Here is a 14,793-nt window from a genome sequence, read left to right as displayed (position 1 = left end):
CCTGATGGATCTCGACGGGTGCTACTGTAGGGAATGCACCCTCTTGAGTGACACTTATGGCATGTGGCTCAGAGGGCAGTAGTTCAGAGGGCATTCAGTTCTGACAGAAAGGGTACCGTGAAGAGATTTGCCCTCGTGCCTCTTTCCTCCCGTAGAAGTCAAAGGAGAGTGTGTGATTGGAACTGACTCCACCTCTTTCTTAATAGCCCTGCCTTGGATTTGTTTGTGAACAAAGAGATGGAACCAACCCACTGGCTTTTGTATATTTGATTGACACAGCTGACACTTAGAACACACAGTGCAAACACAGGTAATGGTGCCATTCAACAAAGCTGATGGCCGGAGGATTCAAGATGGAGAAAAGGGAGCAATGTTGCTTCACAACATTGCTTAACCTCTGGAGCTTTCTGCTACTTGAAGTGTTGATGGCCACTCATTAGATGACTTTGAAGAGGGACCAGACCGTGGCAGAGGAGGCTGTCAGTGGCTACTAGGCATGATGGCTATTGTTGATCCCATTGGGGATCAACAGTAGGTGAGGGCTTTGGCATTTGTGATCTGTTTGCAGGGTTCCCACAGGCATCTGTCTAGCTCCAAATCACTGTTCTTCAGTCTGGGGTCCCCAGATGTGGGTGGACTACAACTCCCATCATCCTTTACCATTTGGCTAAGCTGGCTGTGGATGATGGGACTTGTAGTCCACCTACATCTTGGTCACAGGATCTGGATCAGGCCAAAGCCCCATCCAGCCCATCTCTTAGAGATGTCCCTTCTGGGAAGCCCTCCAGCAGGACATGAGCACAACAACACTCACCCCACTTGGTATTTGTGGCAACTGGTATTTGGAACCATACCATCTCCAACAATGCAAGTAAAATATAGCTTTCATGGCTAAGAGCACACTCTCCAAATGTCCTGATTTTCCAGGGACAATCCAGAAATTACAAAAGCCATCCCACTTTCTGATTTGATCCCGGAATGTCCCAAGTTTCTCTGTTTCCTACCCTCCATGTCTTGGAGGAGAATTAAAAGTGCTGAGGAGATCAGGAATTCCCCCTGTCCTTTTTGGAAACGGGAGCCTTTGCTCTCTCTGTGGGTGGGTGCAAAAACAGAGTCCTGTTCACACTGAAAATAAAATACCTGCATCAAATGAAGGAAATGGCATACACTGGCATACAAAGCCCATGCTATAATTTTGAAGGAAAATGTAACCAATTGACTTCAAATTCTTTCATTGCAATGCTTCAGCAGTCAGCCAATTTTTTTTTGGAAATGCGGGGAGCATATATTCCTTTATTGTAAATGGAGCCTTATACTGCCTACTCAGAAGTAAATCCCACTGTATTCCATGACGCTTACTCCCAGGTAACTGGGTGAATGCTGTGCAGTCTTACACTGCAATCCTAAGCATTTTTACTTGGAGATAAGTCCCACTAAGTTAATCCCTTCCCTCACTTTTTTTTTTACAACAATCCTGCGAGGTAGGTTCGGTGGAGAGGTTGTAATTGGCTAGAGGTGACCAGTGTAGGTATGCAGAAGAACATCCCTATTTCCACTGGAGAAATGTTGGAGAGTATGTGGTACAGTCGTACCTTGGAGCCCGAACGCCTTGGCTCCCGAACAAATCAGCTCCTTAACGATCGAAACCCAGAAGTGAGTGTTCTGGTTTTTGAACGATTTTTGGAAGCTGAACATTCGGTGTGGCTTCTGCAGCTTCTGACTGGCTGCAGGAGCTTCCTGCAGCCATTCAGAAGCTGTGCTTGGTTTTGGAAGTCAAACGGACTTCCGGAACAGATTCCATATGACTTCCAAGGTATGACTGTAGTCTCATTTCTTTCATTTATGACTCACTTCCTAGGAAACATCCTGAAGCCTTTAACAATGAAGCACATTGAACACATCAATAAAAGCATCAACTATAAAAATGTATATAAAAACAAGCTCAAATTCAATGCAGACTGGGATAAGAATCTCCACTTAATATGTCTAATCCTCTGTGGGTTGTCTAATGGAAAGAGGAAACCTAGAAATAGATCTGGATATAGAAAGAAGATGGAAATAAGAACCAACTAAGAGCGCCATTTTTTATATAATTATAATAATTATAATAATTATAATAATAATAGTAGAGACATCACCTTGCCAACAAAGGTCCGTATAGTTAAAGCTATGGTTTCCCCAGTAGTGATGTATGGAAGTGAGAGCTGGACCATAAAGAAGGCTGATCGCCGAAGAATTGATGCTTTTGAATTATGGTGCTGGAGGAGACTCTTGAGAGTCCCATTGACTGCAAGATCAAACCTATCCATTCTTAAGGAAATCAACCCTGAGTGCTCACTGGAAGGACAGATCCTGAAGCTGAGGCTCCAATACTCTGGCCACCTCATGAGAAGAGAAGACTCCCTGGCAAAGTCCCTGATGTTGGGAAAGATGGAGGGCACAAGGAGAAGGGGACGACAGAGGACGAGATGGTTGGACAGTGTTCTCGAAGCTACCAGCATGAGTTTGACCAAACTGCGGGAGGCAGTGGAAGACAGGAGTGCCTGGTGTGCTCTGGTCCAGGGGGTCACGAAGAGTTGGACATGACTAAACAACAACAAGAACAAAGAGCGCCATTGCATCAAACCAAAGAAGAGAAGACGTGCCTTCTGTATCAGGCCAGTGGCCCATTTAGTCCAGCATCCTGTTCTCACAGTGGCCAACCAGGTGCCTCTTTTGGGAAACCTGCAAACAGGACCAGAGCACAAGAGCAATTCTCTCCACCCTTGTACTTCCCAGCAGATGCCTTCAGAAGCATTAAAGAGCATGGAAGCAGAATATCGCCATCATGGCTAATAGCCATTGATAGCATTATCCTCCCTGACTTTGCTCATACCTTTTTTTTTAAAAACCATCCAAGTTGGTGGTCATCCCAACATATAATCATAGTTGGAAGGGACCCTGAGTGCCATCTAGTCCAACCCCCTGCAATGCAGGAATCTCAAGTAAAGCATCCATGACAGATGGCCATTCAACTTCTCAGCCAAGTCCATTCTGCCTTCGAACAGCTCTTAGTGCCAGAAAGTTCTTTGTGATGCTTAGTCAGACTCTCCTGTCTTATAACTTGAATCCATTGGTTTGGGTCCTGCCCTAGAGAGCTGGGGGAAACAAGCTTGCACCATCTTCCACATGACAGCCCTTCAGATATTTGAAGGTGGCTACCATATCTTCTCTCAATCTCCTGTTCTCCAGGCTAAACATACCCAGCTCCTTCAACCATCCCTGATAAGGCTTGGTTTCCAGAGCCCTGACCATCTTGGTTGCCCTCCTCTGCACATGTTACAGCTTGTCAACATCCTTCTTCAATTGTGGTGCCCAGAACTGGAGACAAGACTCCATATGTGGTCTGACCAAAGCAGAACATCTTGTGGTAGCAGATTCCATAGGTAAACTATGTAAAGGTAAAGGACTCCTAGATGGTTAAGTCCAGTCAAAGATGACCATGGGGTTGTGGCGCTTTCAGTCCAAGGGAGCCAATGTTTGTCCACAGAGAGCTTTTCGGGTCATGTGGCCAGCAGGACTAAACCACTTCTGGCACAACAGAAACCAGAGCACACAAAAACACCATTTATCTTCCCACCACAGTGGTACCTATTTATCTACTTGCACTGGCATGCTTTCAAACTGCTAGGTAGGCAGGAGCTGGGACAGAGCAATGGGAGCTCACCCCGTCGCGGGGATTCGAACTGCTGACCTACTGATGGGCAAGCCCAAGAGGCTCAGTGGTGTAGACCACAGCACCACTCACATCCAGTGAACTATGTGCTGAGTGAAGAAGTACTGAAGAAGAACGTAAGAAGAGCCTGTAGTTAGATCAGGCCAATGGCCCATCTAGTCTACCCCCCTGTGGCCAACCTGATGCCTCTGGGAAGCCCCACAAACATCACATGAATGACACAATGCTCTCCTACTTGCACCATCAGCAATCAGTATTCAGAGGCAGACTGCCATACACAGCAGAAGTAAGTGCATAGCCATCATTGCTTGCAGTGACTGATAGCCTGATCATCAATGTGTGTAAACCCCCTTCTAAAGCCATACAAGTTGAAGGCCATCACTACATCTTCTAGGAGCAAATTCCATAGTATAACGCAGAACTCTATGAAGAAGTCCTTCCTTTCATCTGTCTTGAATTTCCCAACATTTGGCTTCAGTCAATGGCCCCTGGTTCTAGTATTCATTGACAGCCAGTGTGGTGTATTGGTTGGAGTGTCGGACAAGGACCTGGGAGTGACCAGGGTTCAAATCCTCACTTGGCCATGAAGTTCACTGTGTGAACTTGCAAGCCAGCCATTGCCTCTCAGCCTAACCTACCTCACAGGGTTGTTATGTGGATTAAATGAGGAAGAAGAGAACCAGGTAAAGGTAAAGGGACCCCTGACCATTAGGTCCGGTCATGACCGACTCTGGGGTTGCGGCGCTCATCTCGCTTTACTGGCCAAGGGAGCCGGCTACAGCTTCTGGGTCATGTGGTCAGCATGACTAAGCCGCTTCTGGTGAACCAGAGCAGCGCATGGAAATGCCGTTTACCTTCCCGCCGGAGTGGTACCTATTTATCTACTTGCACTTAAGAGTGCTTTCAAACTGCTAGGTTGGCAGGAGCTGGGACCGAGCAACAGGAGCTCACTCCGTCGTGGGGATTCAAACCGCCGACCTTCTGATTGGCAAGTCCTAGGCTCTGTGGTTTAGCCCACAGCGCAACCCGTGTCCCATAGAGAACCATGTACAGAGAAATGGTGGGATATCAAGGAAACAAACAAACAAACAAACAAGAGGGAGGGAGGGAGGGAGGGAGAAGGGGGAAAAACATGACTCCATCCACTTTTTGCACAAGAAAGGTCAGACTCCAGCTGAGAATTAGGTGGGCGTAATCTTGCTGAAACCAACGGGTTTGGAAGTGCCTTGGATCATGGCCCAAGTGTGAATGAGGGAGAGAGGAGGCAGAACTGCGGTGAAAGGAGGAATAAAAAGGGAAATCAATTTTGTAGCGAATGTATTATGCAGGAGTACCATGCCTTTTGCCTCCTGGCATGGCTTAATATCCATAAATCAAAGAGGAAGGAACTCTTTTTAATGTAGGATATGGAGGCCGGTCCTTAGAAAATTGCTCAAGGGGTATTAATAAGGAGAACAAGCTCGGAACGGCTCCAAATGAATTGGCTCCCGGCACCAGGGGATTCTGTGAATGTTCCATTGTAAGCTAAAATACCCTTTGATTGCAAGGAAATTTACAGGGTAGGATGGATTTAATCCCAGGGAACCCAGGACTGAGAGACAAAGATCCTAGCTGAGGCTGGCTTCTGAACTTGTGAGTATGAATCCTCCTACTTCTCTGTAGACCCAAAGTCCTCTTGGCCTCATAACCAACTCCCCGGCTGCTTTGATCACCCTCCCTGAACATCTAAGTAGCACCACCTCAATCTCTCTCCCTCCCTTCATCCCTCCCTCCCTTCAAAGCTTCTTAAAAAAATTCATCCAAAGTGTAAGCACCCACTACAAAAAGTTGCAATGGGGAGTGCTTCTGGTCAGTTTTCCTGCCAGCCAGCCAGCTATCCCCCTTTTCAAGATACTCCATTCCCTTCCACCTCCCCTTTAATTTTCCATTCCCCCACTCACCCACCAACACATGTTCAGAATTCTGTGGCCACTGAGCATGCTTAGCCCTCATGGGGCTGTTTGCGTCCCCACACTTTAAATATTTTTCTACTTCTGCCAGCCTTGAGGTTTGCTCAAATGCACTGAGTTTTGCCCAAACAATTTCCCTCGTTTTTCCCCCTCACGACAATCCTGTGTGGCCGGTTACACTGAGAGAGAATGCCTGTCCCAAGATTGTCCAGTGAGGTGGGGATTTGAACCCAGGTCTCACAGGTTCTAGCCTAACAGCTCCACCATGCTGGGAGGTAGGTGCCCTCTGAGCCTGGCATTTTCCCAAGCCTGGTCCACCCCCCCCCGTCTCCCCTGAGTTGCCTTCCTCTAAGTCCACCCCTGCTCACGTTTCCCCATGCTGATATTTTGATCGCGTGCTGATTTATTTCAATTTGATTGATTAATCAATTAATCAGTTAAACAGATGATTAATCAACCGCAGGACCATTAATCACCAATTGACAGTGCTATTATAATTCTTTGTGGCTGCTATAGAAAAATGAAATATTTAAGATCGAATTATGCCAAAACGGCTTTTCAGTCCACTTCACTTTGAGAGTAGCTTAATGGGTAGAGTTTTCGTTCTAAAGTTTCTGGTTTAGCTTTTTGAAAATGTCAGAGATTTAATAATGTTGTCAGCCCTGGTTGGAGGATGTTCTGAAGTTTGTCAGGGCCTCAGATGCTCCTTCCAATCCTCCCAGCTGCACAGGGACGTAATTTTACATCACCCGGCTTCATCCATTAAAATCCTCCTGCATATTCAAGGAGGCAGAGCAGGCTTCTCTGCAGCTGTCTGACTCGGTTCAGGCGTGCTTTGGACCCCCTCCTCCCCAAATAAATGCGGCTTGAAAACAACCCTTTTTGGAAGCAGCCATTTAAAAACAACTTAGACCTTTGGGATCCCGTAAACATGGATTAGCTGGAAGGCTTCCAACAACCTCCCTCCCACTTCCCTGTTCTTTTCGTTCCCCCCAATATTTCAAGCTGAAATCTGAATTAGAGGATATTTCTGTACAGCTCTGTAGATTTACAATAGAATTTTAGCGAGTTCTGTGTTTTAGATCAAAGTAGCCAAGCCGGAGGCTGGCAAAAGGAGGACACAGATGGAAGGTGGCTTGATGGCTAGCAGGCTGAGTGCAATGAATAAGAAAGTCCTGGGTTCAAATCTCACGCTCCTTAGGCAAGGTGCAGTTCTCAGGGCCTCAGCTTCCCCCATCTGTGAAATGGGAATAAAAAGATGACTGACCGACCTTGCATGGATTAGAAGATGATGCATAGGACAAGCTCTGAGTCCAGATATGACAGTCCCTTCACCCTCATATCAGAGAAATATAATTCAATGGGTTTCTTCCAAGGAAGGCACTGAACTGCACAAAGCATTTAAAGCAGGGGTCAGCAAACTTTTTCAGCAGGAGGCCAGTCCACTGTCTCTCAGGCCTTGTGGGGGGCTGGACTATATATTTTTTGGGGGGGGGTGAACGAATTCCTATGCCCCACAAATAACCCAGAGATGCATTTTAAATAAAAGGACACATTCTACTCGTGTAAAAACACGTTGATTCCCGGACTGCCCGCAGGCCGGATTTAGGCAGCGATTGGGCCGGATCCAGCCCCCAGGCCTTAGTTAGCCTACGCATGATTTAAAGCTTGGCCACAGTACATTATGCATTCAACATTTTAAGACTGGATTACTGCAATGCGCTATTTGTGGGGCTTCACTTGCGCTTGATCTGGAAGCTGTGGTTAGTGCAGAATGCTGCAGCATAATTGCTGACGGCCGTGAGTCCTTCTCAGCAGATCTGCACTGATTGCTGATATGCTACGGAGCCCAGTTCAAGGCGTTACTGTATATAAAGCAATGAGCAAACAGACCAGTTTACCAATGAGATTGCCTTGCCCCAGATCCGCCCATTCGACCTCTGTGTTCTGTAGAACTGGCGTTGATACAGGGGCCACAAAATACCCATGTTGCATTTCAAAGAACTGAATACTTTAGTGTGGCAGGAAATAAACTTCAGAACTTCCTGCCTATTGAGATCAAACAGGTGCCTTCACTGTACTCTTTCTGGCACCTGCTAAAAACATTTTTGTTTCGACAAGCCAACCCAGGTATCTAGAATGTTGATGTGACTTCACAGAACCACAGAATTATAGTTGGAAGGGACCCCCAGGGGTCATCCAGCCCAGCCCCCTAGGCGTGCCATACGTCAGGAAAATCCCTGACATGTCCTGACATGGTGTCAGAGGGGAATTTCCCTGAACTGGCAAAATGTCAGGGAAAACACGGATGGAAAAAGCAGCAGGGGAAAAAGCTCAATTCTGGTGGTTTTCTTAAAAAAAGCGAAACAACTTTGCGGGTGTCAGGAATTTTACTTTTTGAAATATGGCAACCCTATGTAAACCACTTTTAGGGTTTGTAGTTTTGGCGATCAGGGAGTGTGCGAATTTTATGAAATATAGAAACTACAGACACACTTAAAAATAATAATAATAGCCATCACGGTTTTGTAAGCAGGTTGCTCCAGTGCCTTTGGGGCTGTGAGTTGTGCCTCACCGGGTGGATTTTGAGCAGGCAAGGAGATCAAGCAAACCCAGTGCCAAAGAGGGATTCCTGGCACTTAATGCACAGAGAGGAGGACAAATGACCTCCCTGCCCCGTCCCTCGCGAAAGTCTGAAATGATGAAATTATATGCCTTAACCTCAGCGCCAGGCCAAGAAGCAAGAGATTCACAGCACCAAGAGCTGGAAGGAAACGGATCCAACAATATTCTCTACTCAGATAGTTAATATCTTATCTTCCCTGCTTGTTACAGACCAGAATCCGATGTAACTGTCACAGGGAGAGGCACAATTTATTCTGCCTTTCCTTCGGAGAGTGTGTTATCGCCCCATGCTGATAGTTGACAGGCAATAGGAAATGGGCTTTTTCACTCCCCCATCCCTCTGCTTTGTGCAGCGAGATGGAAGTTGGCTAGCTGTGGCTCAAGGTCTAGATGTGAAGGTTGTTGTTAGATGGGGAATGGAGGCCTGGGCTCCGCAGGGGTGAAAGGAGGCTTTGAGGGAACAATCCCTTCTTCTCCGCTCTCCTTAGGTGCTCTCAGACATTATCAACTGGGAAGTATTAAGCCTTGATTAACATTGGTCCAAAATAGCAGTTTTGAAACTCACCCCCACCCCCTGGCGATAGCAGCTAACCTTGGAACTTAAAAAAATCATAATAATTCGGTAAAATGCTAAAGAAGCTCAAGGCTGGTGCAAATATTATTTAGTTGTTGCTTTTCCATCCCACATAGCTCAAGGTGGCAGGCAGAATTCTCCCTGTTCCTCACAACAATCCTGTGAGGTAGGTTGGGCTGAGAGGCAGTGACTGGTCACCGTCTTTTGGTGATCCATTCTCAGGAGGCAAAAGTAAGAGGGGGGAGAACTGGAGTGATTTGGGGAAGCAGGGAGGGAAATGGGGGTGACCATTCTACCAAAGATCTTCAGAAGGTATACATTGTGCCCCCCCCCAATTTATCACCACAACAACCCTGTGGTCAGGTGCAGAGAGGCTTGGTGGTGCAACAGGATGATGATGATGATGATGATGATGATGATGATGATAACAACAACAACAACAATAATAATGTATTATTTATACCCCGCCCACCCCGCTGAGCCACTGGGCGGCTTCCAACAAAATATTAAAACACAATAGTCTGTTAAACATTAAAAGTTTCCTTAAACAGGGCTGCCTTCAGATGTCTTCTAAAAGTCGTTTAGGGTGTGTCGTTTTAGCAGGTGAAACTGAATTTTCGCAAACTGCTTTGTGACTGGTCAGCATTTATCTTGGTAAGTCTATGTTTGTACATAAACTGCTTTTGGAAAACCAAATAATTTTAATTTTACCTTCTGAAAATGTCAGGTAATAATAATAATAATAATAATAATAATAATAATAATAATAATAATATAGTCCCAAGTAACTTGGCAATCATTTCCCATGATTTCTGTGCCATTTCACACACACTTCATTCCACCCAACAAAACTAAATTATATTAATTTAACCAAAATTAAATATTTTGAATTCCCATGTCGTTTTACAACTTTTCAGCACCCCTCCTTTCAACAATCAACCCTCTATCCCAGGGAACTCTGGGAAATGTGGCTGTGTGAGAGGAATAGAGCAGTGTTCCCCAACCTTGGGCCTCCAGCTGTTTTTGGACTACAACTCCCATCATCCCTCGCTAGCAAGACCAGTGGTCAAGGATGATGGGAATTGTAGTCCAAAAACAGCTGGAGGCCCAAGGTTGGGGAACACTGGAATAGAGGCCTCTGCACAACCTTAACAAGCTACACTTCCCAGAATTCCTTGGGGCAAGCCGTGGCTGTTTAATGCGGTATCATAGCACTTTAACTGTCTGCTGCGAATGTGGCCTCTGTCTGGTTCCTTTGTACAAAAAGGGCAATGAACCCTGGGATTTTCTTAATCGCATTTAGCTAATTTCTAATAAAATAAGGAGGGGGAGTAACGGAGAAGCCAGAAATCTCCCTGACCTCTTCCCTTCAGGATCATCTCCTCTCCAGCTCCCTTTCCACCGTCCTCCTGCCTTGCGCCGCTTCCTGCCAATCACCGCCCGGGTTCTCCGTCTTGCCGCTGCCTCTATTCCCTGGGCCGCCTCCCTCCGTACGCGCTGACCCACTTTAACTGTCAGATTTACAGCCGAGCAGTTCACTGGCGGGGAGAAGATGGATTCGCAGAATAAATTTTACAGAGCAAGGGGAGCCAGCCGTAGAGGAATGAGCTGAAACGGTGCGCACTTGTGTCTGAGAGAGAGAGGCACATATGCACACACACAGAGAGAGAGAGAGAAGGAGGATGACATCAGAAGAGAACAAGGAAGCAATAGAGGCTGGGAGACGAAGGGGACATGCAGCTGTCGAGATGCACGGGTAATGGGCAAAAGAGAGAAGGAAAGCGGAGTTGGAGTGCATCACTCCAGAGGCCAGAAAGAAGGAAGGCAGGGGAAAATCTTATCTGCACAGCGATGCCTGCAGCTTCAGGGGAGACATGCAATTGATGGAGGAATTGGTTTTCTCTTTCGGTAGAAACAGGAAGATACAGTGGTACCTCAGGTTAAGTACTTACCGTATTTTTCGCCCTATAGGATGCACTTTCCCCCCTCCAAAAATGAAGGGGAAATGTGTGTGCGTCCTATGGGGTGAATGCAGGCTTCAGGAAGCTATCCGCAAGCCTGGGGAGCCCCTGCTGAGCAGCGCACCCTGGGCTTTGGGCAGATATCCGCAAGCCTTTGGAGCCTGGTGGGAGCTCCCACCGAGCTCCCAAGGCTTGCGGACAGCAGCCTGCAGCCCGAAACCCGGGCAGCACACCCTGGGCTTCGGGCAGCTCTCCACAAGCCTTGGGAGCCCGGCGCGATTTCCCGCCAGGCTCCCAAGGCTTGCGGATAGCAACCTGTTCTGGGGGCTGGGGTCGGGGGAAGCTTGGGCTTCCCTCGCCCCAGCCCCGTGCCTGGGGGGGAAATAATTTTTTTTCTTTATTCCCCCCAAAAAAAACCCTAGGTGCGCCCTATGGGCCGGTGCGCCCCATGGGGCGAAAAATACGGTAATTCGTTCCGAAGGTCCGTACTTAACCTGAAACTGTTCTTAACCTGAAGCTCCACTTTAGCTAACGGGGCCTCCCACTGCCGCCGTGCCGCCGGAGAATGATTTCTGTTCTCATCCTGAAGCAAAGTTCTTAACCTGAAGCACTATTTCTGGGTTAGCGGAGTCTGTAACCTGAAGCGTATGTAACCTGAAGCATATGTAACCCGAGGTACCACTGTAGAAAGTTGGCCCATCTAGCTCAGCAGTGCCAACACTGACTGGCAGCAGCTCTCCAGGGTTTCAGACAGGGGTCTCTCCCAGCCCTAACACAGAAAAGCCGCTGGGGACTGGACAAGGGCCCTTCTGTCTGCAAAGCATATCCTCCACCACAAGGGATACCGGAAGGCATCCATTTCCATTCCAAACCACATTCATCGCATGGAGCGCTGCTTCCATTCTTCTGCAGTTTGGCTTATGACAAAACCTTATTCGTCCCGCCGTCCACTGTGGCAGAATGTCATGCAATCACTTATGCAATTAATGACACACTTGCAGGTACATTATTCCATGCCGTTCATTTTGATGCAAAGGAAACAGAATGGGGAAATAAAACCGTAATAAATTAAATGTTCCAGTTACAGATGGGTAGCCGTGTTGGTCTGCCATAGTCAAAATAAAAAAATTCCTTCCTGTAGCACCTTAAAGACCAACTAAGTTAGTTCTTGGTATAAGCTTTCGTGTGCATGCACACTTCTTCAGATACACTGGGACTTCCATTTCATGCGGCTCAATGTGGTGCCTTCCATGGTTCCAATTACAGATGGGTAGCCGTGTTGGTCTGCCATAGTCAAAATAAAAAAATTCCTTCCTGTAGCACCTTAAAGACCAACTAAGTTAGTTCTTGGTATAAGCTTTCGTGTGCATGCACACTTCTTCAGATACACTGGACCAGTGTATCTGAAGAAGTGTGCATGCACACGAAAGCTTATACCAAGAACTAACTTAGTTGGTCTTTAAATTAAATGTTGTTTGCGGACAGAAAGCAACGGTGAAGAATGATCATAGCATCTGGATTGATTTCCGTTCCAGACATGGGGTGAAGAAGCGAACACGTACAATGTCCACTCCCATTTCTATTGGAATTCTCCAGTATACCTATCTGCTGCTCACTCCCCTTGTGGGTTTTCTGAGCTCTTCTGAGTACGGATATAGCTCCTGGAAAGTTTGAGAGGCAGTATGGTATATTGGTCAGAGACCAGGACCTGGGAGACCGGAGTTCAAATTCCCACTCAGCCATGGAGCTCACTGGGTAACTCACTGTCTCTCAACTGGGTAATTCACTGCTTCTCAACCTGACCTACCTCACAGAGTTGTTGTGAGGATAACATGAGGAGCAGGAAAACAACAACAACAACAATAACAATAATAATTTATTATTTGTACCCCGCCCATCTGGCTGGGTTTCCCCAGCCACTCTGGGCGGCTTCCACAGAAACCAAAAATGCACTAAAATATCACACATTAAAAACTTCCCTGAACAGGGCTGCCTTAAGATGTCTTCTGAATGTCAGGTAGTTGTTTATCGCTATGACATCTGATAGGAGAGTGTTCCACAGGGCAGGCGCCACTACCGAGAAGGCCCTCTGCCTGGTTCCCTGTAGCCTTGCTTCTTGCAATGAGGGAACTGCCAGAAGGCCTTCGGCGCTGGACCTCAGCGTCCGGGCAGAACGATGGGGGTGGAGACGCTCCTTCAGGTATACTGGGCCGAGGCCGTTTAGGGCTTTAAAGGTCAACACCAGCACTTTGAATTGTGCTCGGAAACGTGCTGGGAGCCAATGTAGGTCTTTCAAGACCGGTGTTATGTGGTCTCGGCGGCCACCCCCAGTCACCAGTCTAGCTGCCGCATTTTTGTAGTTTCCGGGTCACCTTCAAAGGCAGCCCCACATAGAGCGCATTGCAGTAGTCCAAGCGGGAGATAACCAGAGCAGCACCACTCTGGTGAGACAGTCTGTGGGCAGGGAGGGTCTCAGCCTGTGTACCAGGTGGAGTTGGTAGACAGCTGCCCTGGACACAGATTTGACCTGTGCCTCCATGGACAGCTGTGAGTCCAAAATGACTCCCAGGCTGCGCACCTGGCCCTTCAGGGGCACAGTTACTCCATTCAGGACCAGGGAGTCCTCCACACCAGCCCACCCCCTGTCCCCCCAAAACAGTACTTCTGTCTTGTCAGGATTCAACCAGGGAGTCCATCCATCCTCCAACAGCCTCCAGGCACTCACACAGGACCTTCACTGCCTTTACTGGTTCTGATTTGAAAGAGAAGTAGAGCTGGGTATCATCTGCATATTGATGAACACCCAACCCAAACCCCTGATGATCTCTCCCAGCGGCTTCATATAGATGTTAAAAAGCATGGGGGAGAGGACGGAACCCTGAGGCACCCCACAAGTGAGGGCCCAGGGGTCTGAACACTCATCCCCCACCACCACTTTCTGAACACGGCCCAGGAGGAAGGAGAGGAACCACTGTATGACAGTGCCCCCAGCTCCCAGCCCCTCAAGATGGTCCAGAAGGATGTTATGGTCAATGGTATCAAAGGCCGCTGAGAGCTCCTTGGAGGAATGGTGGAAGGTAGATACATTAGTACCTTGGCTCCCGAACGCTGCAAACCTGGAAGTCCTTTTTCCGGTTTGCGAATGTTCTTTTGGAACCCGAATGTCTGGCGGGGCTTCCTCAGCTTCTGATTGGCTGCAGGAGCTTCCTGCTTCCTGCAGCCGATCAGAAGCCATGATTTGGTTTTTGAACATTTTGGATGTCGAACAGACTTCCAGAACGGATTCTATTTAACTTTCAAGGTTTGACTGTAAATAAATTGAAATGAGATGAAATATTCAAGCAGATCTACCATGCGTAATTCGCACAGGCTGCAGGAGTGAGATTCTCTTGGACCAGATTTTGGGTTGTACTGGCAAAACGTTTCCCTTTCCCTTTTATTGTGGAGTACCTAATCGCTCAGCCAAAGTGGGTGGGTGGGTGTGCCTGGCATGCTGCACAAAAAAGGCTTTTCATCTCATGTTCACATATCAATTGGTCATTGCTCAATCCACGGATCCAAGGTCAAGGCAACGGGGCTTGAGGTCTCTAAGCCAGGGGTCAGCAAACTGACCGTGCCTCAGGTGTCTCCAGCGCCAATAACATGGCGGGCTGGAGGGGAGGGGAGCGCGTGCACAAACGTTTGCACACACGCTATTTCAGGCGCACTTCTGGGTCGGAGGAGCACCGTAAATAGCTTGTGCGCATGTGCACAGGCCTCCTCCGACCCAGATGTGGACCGGAAATAATGCTTGTGCATGTGCACAATGCTTGCGCATGTGCGCAAGCAATTTCCGATGCTCCTCCGACATGGAAGTGGGCAGCTGCACAGCACAGCGCCGGTAAGAGTGGGCAGCAGCAGCGGGCGGCAGGGGTCGCCGCAAGCCGGATAAACGAGTCCCTTGGGCCTTATCTGGTCCGCGGGCCTTAG

The 14,793-nt window shown here is 47.8% G+C and overlaps 1 protein-coding gene across 6 annotated transcripts in view; it reads right to left on the bottom strand.

The window, feature by feature from the left end:
* ELFN1 (extracellular leucine rich repeat and fibronectin type III domain containing 1) overlaps positions 1-14,793 on the bottom strand; it is a 253,548-nt gene that overhangs the window by 50,898 nt on the left and 187,857 nt on the right. The window contains exon 1 of one of the 6 annotated variants that reach the window (XM_082199720.1): positions 10,224-10,438. The exons of the other annotated variants lie outside the window; for them this stretch is intronic. The gene's annotated coding sequence lies outside the window, so the exon portion shown is untranslated. Of the gene's footprint in view, positions 1-10,223; positions 10,439-14,793 lie in introns of those variants that run through there. 6 annotated transcript variants of the gene reach the window in all.

This window comes from Podarcis vaucheri, assembly GCF_965113315.1.
Source record: "Podarcis vaucheri genome assembly, chromosome: 14".
NCBI classification, from domain to species: domain Eukaryota; kingdom Metazoa; phylum Chordata; class Lepidosauria; order Squamata; family Lacertidae; genus Podarcis; species Podarcis vaucheri.
Note: the sequence above shows the minus strand (reverse complement) of the source record. Positions and strands in the feature narration are given on the sequence as shown.